Source organism: Capsicum annuum, chromosome 11, assembly GCF_002878395.1.
Source record: "Capsicum annuum cultivar UCD-10X-F1 chromosome 11, UCD10Xv1.1, whole genome shotgun sequence".
Taxonomy (NCBI): Eukaryota; Viridiplantae; Streptophyta; class Magnoliopsida; order Solanales; family Solanaceae; genus Capsicum; species Capsicum annuum.
Genome location: NC_061121.1, coordinates 234,319,590 through 234,326,286, shown reverse-complemented (window position 1 = coordinate 234,326,286; position 6,697 = coordinate 234,319,590).

The following is a 6,697-nucleotide window of genomic DNA, read 5'->3' as shown; positions in this document are numbered from 1 at the left end:
ATATATATATATATATATATATATATATATATATATATATATATATATATGGAGCAACATCGTAAATTCAACACATACATGGGTAATTAATTAAATAGTAGTATAAGAATACTTGTTGATATATATATATGCTGCTTTGATAGTAAAAAGGTTTAAAGTGCTCACTTTTAAATTAATAAAAGTTAAATATACCAAGATCAAAACTACCAAAATTAGCATTTAGCAATTATTGAGATATTCAAATTGCTATTAGCTACCCCAAAAATGTTCACTTTATAACTAGCATCCTCTTTTCCCTTTAATTTCCATTTGACATATACACATTAACACTACATGTTGTCAGCGTATAAAGAAAAAGACTTCGTCATTCCTTTTGAAAGATTAAAAAAAAAAAAAGAATAACGAAGTACCCAAAATAAAAAATTTAATAAAGAAAAAAGAAAATTCTTTTACTTAAAAAGGAGGTGGGACATTGTGAGGTGGGTAATTTATCTGAGACGAAAGCCTTTTAAGAAGTAATAGAGGTGTACGTGAATAGCAACAACAACAACAATATATTTAGTGTATTCCTACATAGTGAGATTCGGGGAGGGTAGAGTGTACGTAGACTATACCACCTCAAGTGAAGTAGAGAGATTGTTTTCGATAAACCACCGGCTCATGATCAATAACAGTATAATAGAAACAAAATATTAACACATATAAACTAATACATTATGCAAAATAAACTAACACTGCTAACAGTACAGCCACAAGATAATACTATAAACTATCTATTCGAAATCATACACATCACTTACTCTTCGCTGTTGTTACCGATGCACTCCTACCTCCTAACCCTCTACCCTAATCTGGGTCCTCCATATTTTCCTATCAAGGGTTATATCCTCTGTGTCACACCCCTTTTACGTACTCCAAAAGATTTTATGTTTTAAGTTTCGAAAGGGTTTTTATTATTAAAGTGACAAAGATGAAAATTTATTTCGAAAAAGGACTATTTATATTTTTTTATTCAGAGTCGCCACTTAGCATAATCTGATATGCCAAGTCACTATTGGAAAAATCCTTTTCAAAATCATTTGACTCTTTAAACTGGTTTTCGAACAGAGACTTCAGCTAAGGAATTCTGTTGACCGAGGGGAAGGTGTTAAGCACCCCTCAATCCTGTGGTTCAACCATAGTCGCTTGGTAGAGTGTATCGACTATTTTGGCATTACGAAATGTATAAACCACACAAAAAGCACGCAAAATAATCAAACAATAAACAAAACAAAACAATCCAAAAATGTAAAGTCCAGTCCAATTATACAGTCCAAAAATAAATAATGCGGAAATATAAATCTATTCTTCCCTAGACTAATCATATACTACGCTCTACCGCTTCACCCGACGCCTCGGGCCTTCACCACGAACATCTTCCAAGTACAAGGTACTTTGGGGCATTCTCCGGATAAATCAATACAAATCCTTCGGGGCCTTCCCCGGCCAAATGAGTACAATTTAAACTTTTCGTGCAATAAAGTAGAAAGTACCATTCATGCACATATTCAAACACTCCAACAAATTGTTATTCCTAAATTTGCCTACCCGGCCTACGTTTGCCTACGCTTTTGCCGGTCTTATCATGATACTACTGCATTTCAACCAAATTAAACCAAAAGTCTTTAATCAATCCACATTCACCATTTTATCAAATTCTCAATTCCGCTCCAATTTTTATTTTAATACTAAATTTTCACAATTCACCATTTCTATTTCAACGACCCACAATCACTTTTCAACGAAATTAAACAACGAGTCAATATCAAAATAACAACCTATCACCAATCCAGACAACATGCATTCATCACCAACAAGTATCAAACAACACCAGAAGCTTAATCCAAACACCAAAGCATAGTAAACAAATAAAATAGAAGAGGAAAAGAGTAGAATTGGACCTTTCGATAGTCGATTTCGTTGATAATAACATTTAAGAAGGCCCAGACTTCAGAACTTGGAACAGAACCTCAATAGTGACGAATCTCAATGCCGATATTAAAGAATTTGCACCACAAAAGTGATTAAGACCAATGAAAAACCAATCCCCAAAATAGGAACGACACCCGATGAAGTACCAAAGCCCAATCCCAGTGACGAGATACAAAAGTAGATAAAAACTAGAAATTCCAATACTCCCGATCGAAACTCAAAACCTTTTCTGATTCAAATATTATTTGGATGAAAAGAATAGATTTGCATTTCGAATCCGTGAATTAAACCTCGACCAACGAGCAAAACCTCAACAACACCAAACTCGACCCCTAATCTCGCAACTCTGAACGCCGATAAACCACAATTCAATCGGCGAAGATCAAGAAGAAGAGATGGGATTTTGGTCCGAAAATAGAAGAAAACAGGGGAGGGGCTCGATTGATTAGCTATTTTTATTGCTATTTTAGTGTTTTTGGGATGGGATGGGACTATCAGCTTCACCGGAAGGATCAATTTTGGGTGTTTTCCGGCCGAAGAAGGCGTTTTCCGGTGAGATTTTTGCTGGAATAGTAGTTCCCCGCCTCTTTCTTTCCTCTCTCGCGCCAATCTTCCTCAAATCTCTCTAATTTTCTCACTCCGATCTTCAAGTCTATCCCTCAGATGATCAAATTCAAATCCGAATTTTAAACATCGTTCTTAATGGCAAACTCCGACCATCAACCACCCAAACTACAACCCACATCATCACCACCGTGATTTCAGATCCAGTGAACTCCACCACTAAAACACTGCAACAGCCATCTCACAACACCACCGAAGCTCAACGACGATGAAACTGTACAAACAAACTTCGATGAAGCTCAAACAAAAATAACCAACAACTTTATCATCACTGCTAGAAATGACGAAAACTAGCCATCAATATCCAGATCTGGAGAATGTGAGAATTAATGGGTGTTGGTATAAATGGGTATTTTTATTGATGATTTAAAATTATAAAAATAGGTGTGTGTTTAAGGGGGCAGAATAGTGTTGTTTGTTGTGTCAATTGATTAAAATCAGGAAAGAAATTGATGGAATGTGGGTGATAATGGAGGAAATGGCTCTTGGTTGATGGAGAAAGGAGAAAATTCTATCGTGAATTTTGTATGTATGTGTGTAGAATGAGGAAGATGAGTCCTTCTTTTTTTTTTCTGAAAAATCCCCCCATCTATCAATATATCTCTTTTCATATATATATGAGGTGAGAGTGGGTAGTGATGAGGTAGGTGGGGTAGAGTTTTTTAGGATAGGGTAGGTCGGTGTTGTTTTTTAGAATATTAGGATAAGACAACGTTAGGTAGGGGGTTGTTATTTTTGTCATTTTGTGGAGGGATTATCACACGGGTGAGGGTACACGGTAGGATAAGGTAAACAATAGGTAAAAACGATATCGGGGAGGGACGAAATTAGGTGTCTACATCATGCCCTCTTTGAATGTAAACACGAAGTGTTTTCAGGTAAAGAAGTAGACAACGAGACCAAATTTTGATTCGACCATTATTCAAAGAAAGAAACAGAAGGAAGAAGGAAAACCGGGTCTTGACTTAAGACATCCTTCCTACCCAAGTTATGAGAGAATCAAGTCACGGGTTTTTCAAAGGATTGGAAGAGGTGGACTATACCGAGTTGGAGAGTCGAGTGAGTTCCGGTCCGCAGCTCTGTTATTACATCAAAAATGAAAATTACAAGTTAAAAAATAAATAAAATTACAAAATCCTATCTATACAGCTTCTATTGGTTCTTGACTCGACTTTCATCACCCTATACTTCAGGCGGGCTCCTGACTTGCAATTTCTTTCAACTTGTTGCTTGGGTTTCAATTGCTTCGCTTTGTTGCTTGATTTTTCATTTCTTCACCCTATTCTCCAGGAGGGCTCCTGACTTGCTATTTCATCACCCTGTTCTTCAGGCGGGCTCCTGAAACCCAAAATTAAAACTAGAACGAAAATTATCCCAAACAAGAATTATAATAAAGTGGCATTTCATTTTTGAAAGTGTTGTCCCATTTTTCAGGAGGGTCCTAAACATAAGGTGAAATCCCATTTTTCATGAGGGTCCTGAACAGAAAGTAAAATCCCATTTTCCAGGAGGGTCCTGAACAGAAAGTAAAATCCCATTTTTCAGGAGGGTCCTGAACATAAAGTAAAATTCCATTTTTCAGGAGGGTCCTGAACAGAAAGTAAAATTCCGTTTTTTTAGGAGGGTCCTGAACATAAAGTAAAGTCCCATTTTTCAGGAGGGTCCTGAACAACAAGTAAAATACCATTTTTTAGGAGGGTCCTGAACAGCAAGTAAAATCCCATTTTTCAGGAGGATCCTGAACAGAAAGTAAAATCCCATTTTTTAGGAGGGTCCTGAACATAAAGTAAAATCCCATTTTTCAGGAAGGTCCTAAAAATAAAGTAAAATCCCATTTTTCAGGAGGGTCCTAAACAAAAAGTAAATTCCCATTTTTCCGGAGGGTCCTGAACATAAAGTAAAATTCCATTTTTCAGGAGGGTCCTGAACTGAAAGTAAATTCCCATGGATGTGCATTTGCAATGCTAGCTGAATTAAGTGAAGCGAATTTGCCCCTATTTCAACAAAGAAAACTTGTCAGTTAAAAACTTAATGGTGGTTTGCAGATCTTGGCTTCTCAGGTATCTACCCAACACTTGTTCCTTTCATCTTTGTTCCAAATTGCTAACACTTGCCCTGTCTTGCCGCATCATTGACCCGGATCCAGATTGAGGGATGTGAGTTCTGACTCGAACAATAGGTTTCTATTTTACCATGCCTCTGAGGTGCACCCTTTTCCCAAATCTGAATGCTTTCACGAATTCAAATAGCCTGCCGATTGATAGACTTCCTTTGCTTCGTGTTGAATTACGATCCTATTTCTTTCCTGTGCTGTTCCTTGGCTTTTCCTCGTATAATTGGAAAGACTGGTAGTAAATTTTGAAATCCTTTCTCGCTTGTGTTGACACAGACTTGACTTAAAATGTAAAGAAATGATGGTGACTTTTATTTTGATAAATGACATAAGAAAAGACAAAAAGTATGAATATGTAAATAAAAGAAAAGGGCAATGTCCCATATTCAAAAAGAAACTTATCTGAATATGACAACCAACTCCAATGAGTATGACATGCATTTTGGATTGAGCTATCCAGACTCCCCATTTGTTGTTGAGTTCGTACCTTTTGCCGCTGAGCCGCTTCTTCAAATCCATTGGACTCATACATCACATTCGACTGACGACATCTTAAAAGACTTTCGCCAACAAATCTCTTTCTTCTCACTTTTCACTTTTCTCTTGAACTCTCCATCGCCTTACGGTGCCCGTGAGGGTTTTCACCAATAAGACTTTCTTATTTTTATTCCTCTCCACTCACCATCTCCTTATGGTGCCTGCAAGGTTTTTCACCAATAAGACTCTCTCATTTTTATTTCTCTCAACTCACCATTGCCTTATGATGCCCACGGGGGGTTTTCACTAATAAGACTCTCTCATTTTTGTATTTCTTTCCTGATTTCTTATGCTGAGGGAGACGAGTGGTACCTCATAATGTATATCCATTGCATGCTTAGCCTTAACATTATCAAAAATTGATCTGAAGGACTTTCTTTGGTTGTAACTTGGCTTTTGGTTAAGGTTAGAAAAGATGGTAAGGGGCTCAAATGATACTTGAAGTGGGGGTGGGACTTACAACTTTTGGAACCGACTCAAACAACACATTAACTCATGCCCCAATTTTGTTGACTGGGTGAATCTTAGATCTTTATTTGGTTGGACCGAGCCCAAAATAGGGCAGCCTACGTATCTCACTCCCGAGAAAGGAGAATCAGGTCGCTCGTAGTTCCATTAGCTTGTTTTTTTCTTTTATTCTCATTTCCTCGACATTTATCTTTGACTCTATTTTGATTCCAAAAGAGGGATATGAAAGAAAATTAAAACGAAGCTCAAACGGGTAAACAAAGGATGACACAATGTTTGGATAGAAGAATAAAATGCCTTCATCATATCAATCTTCAAAAATGCCAGTACTAAACATGCAATACACTCAACAAAGGATCAAATATCATACATAGTATCTTTTGACTGCATCAACATTAATAGCCATTTCTGTCATTTTGCCTTCAATATCTGTCAGATATAGGGCTCCATTGGGCAACAGTTTCTTCACAACAAAGGGACCTTGCCAGTTAGGGGAGAACTTGCCTTTCACTTCAATCTGGTGAGGAAGGATACGTCTCAATACCAACTGACCAGCTTCAAAATTCCTAGGATGGACTTTTTTGTTATACGCTCGAGCCATCCTCCTCTGATACAACTGGCCATGACACATAAACGTTAGCCTTTTTTCCTCAATCAAACTCAAATATTCTAGGTGGGTTTTTACCCATTCGTCATCATCAATCTCTGCTTCTACAATGACTTGAAGAGAGGGAATTTCAACTTTTGCAGGGATGACTGCTTCTGTCCCATACACCAATAAATATGGAGTTGCCCCTGTTGAAGTGCGAACGGTGGTGAGATAACCTAGCAATGCAAATGGCAACTTTTTATGCCACTATCTAGACCCTTGTACCATTTTTCACAGTATCTTTTTTATATTCTTATTGGCGGCTTCTACAGCACCATTGGACTTTGGGCGATATGGAGTAGAATTTCGATGCGCGATCTTAAACTGTTGACATA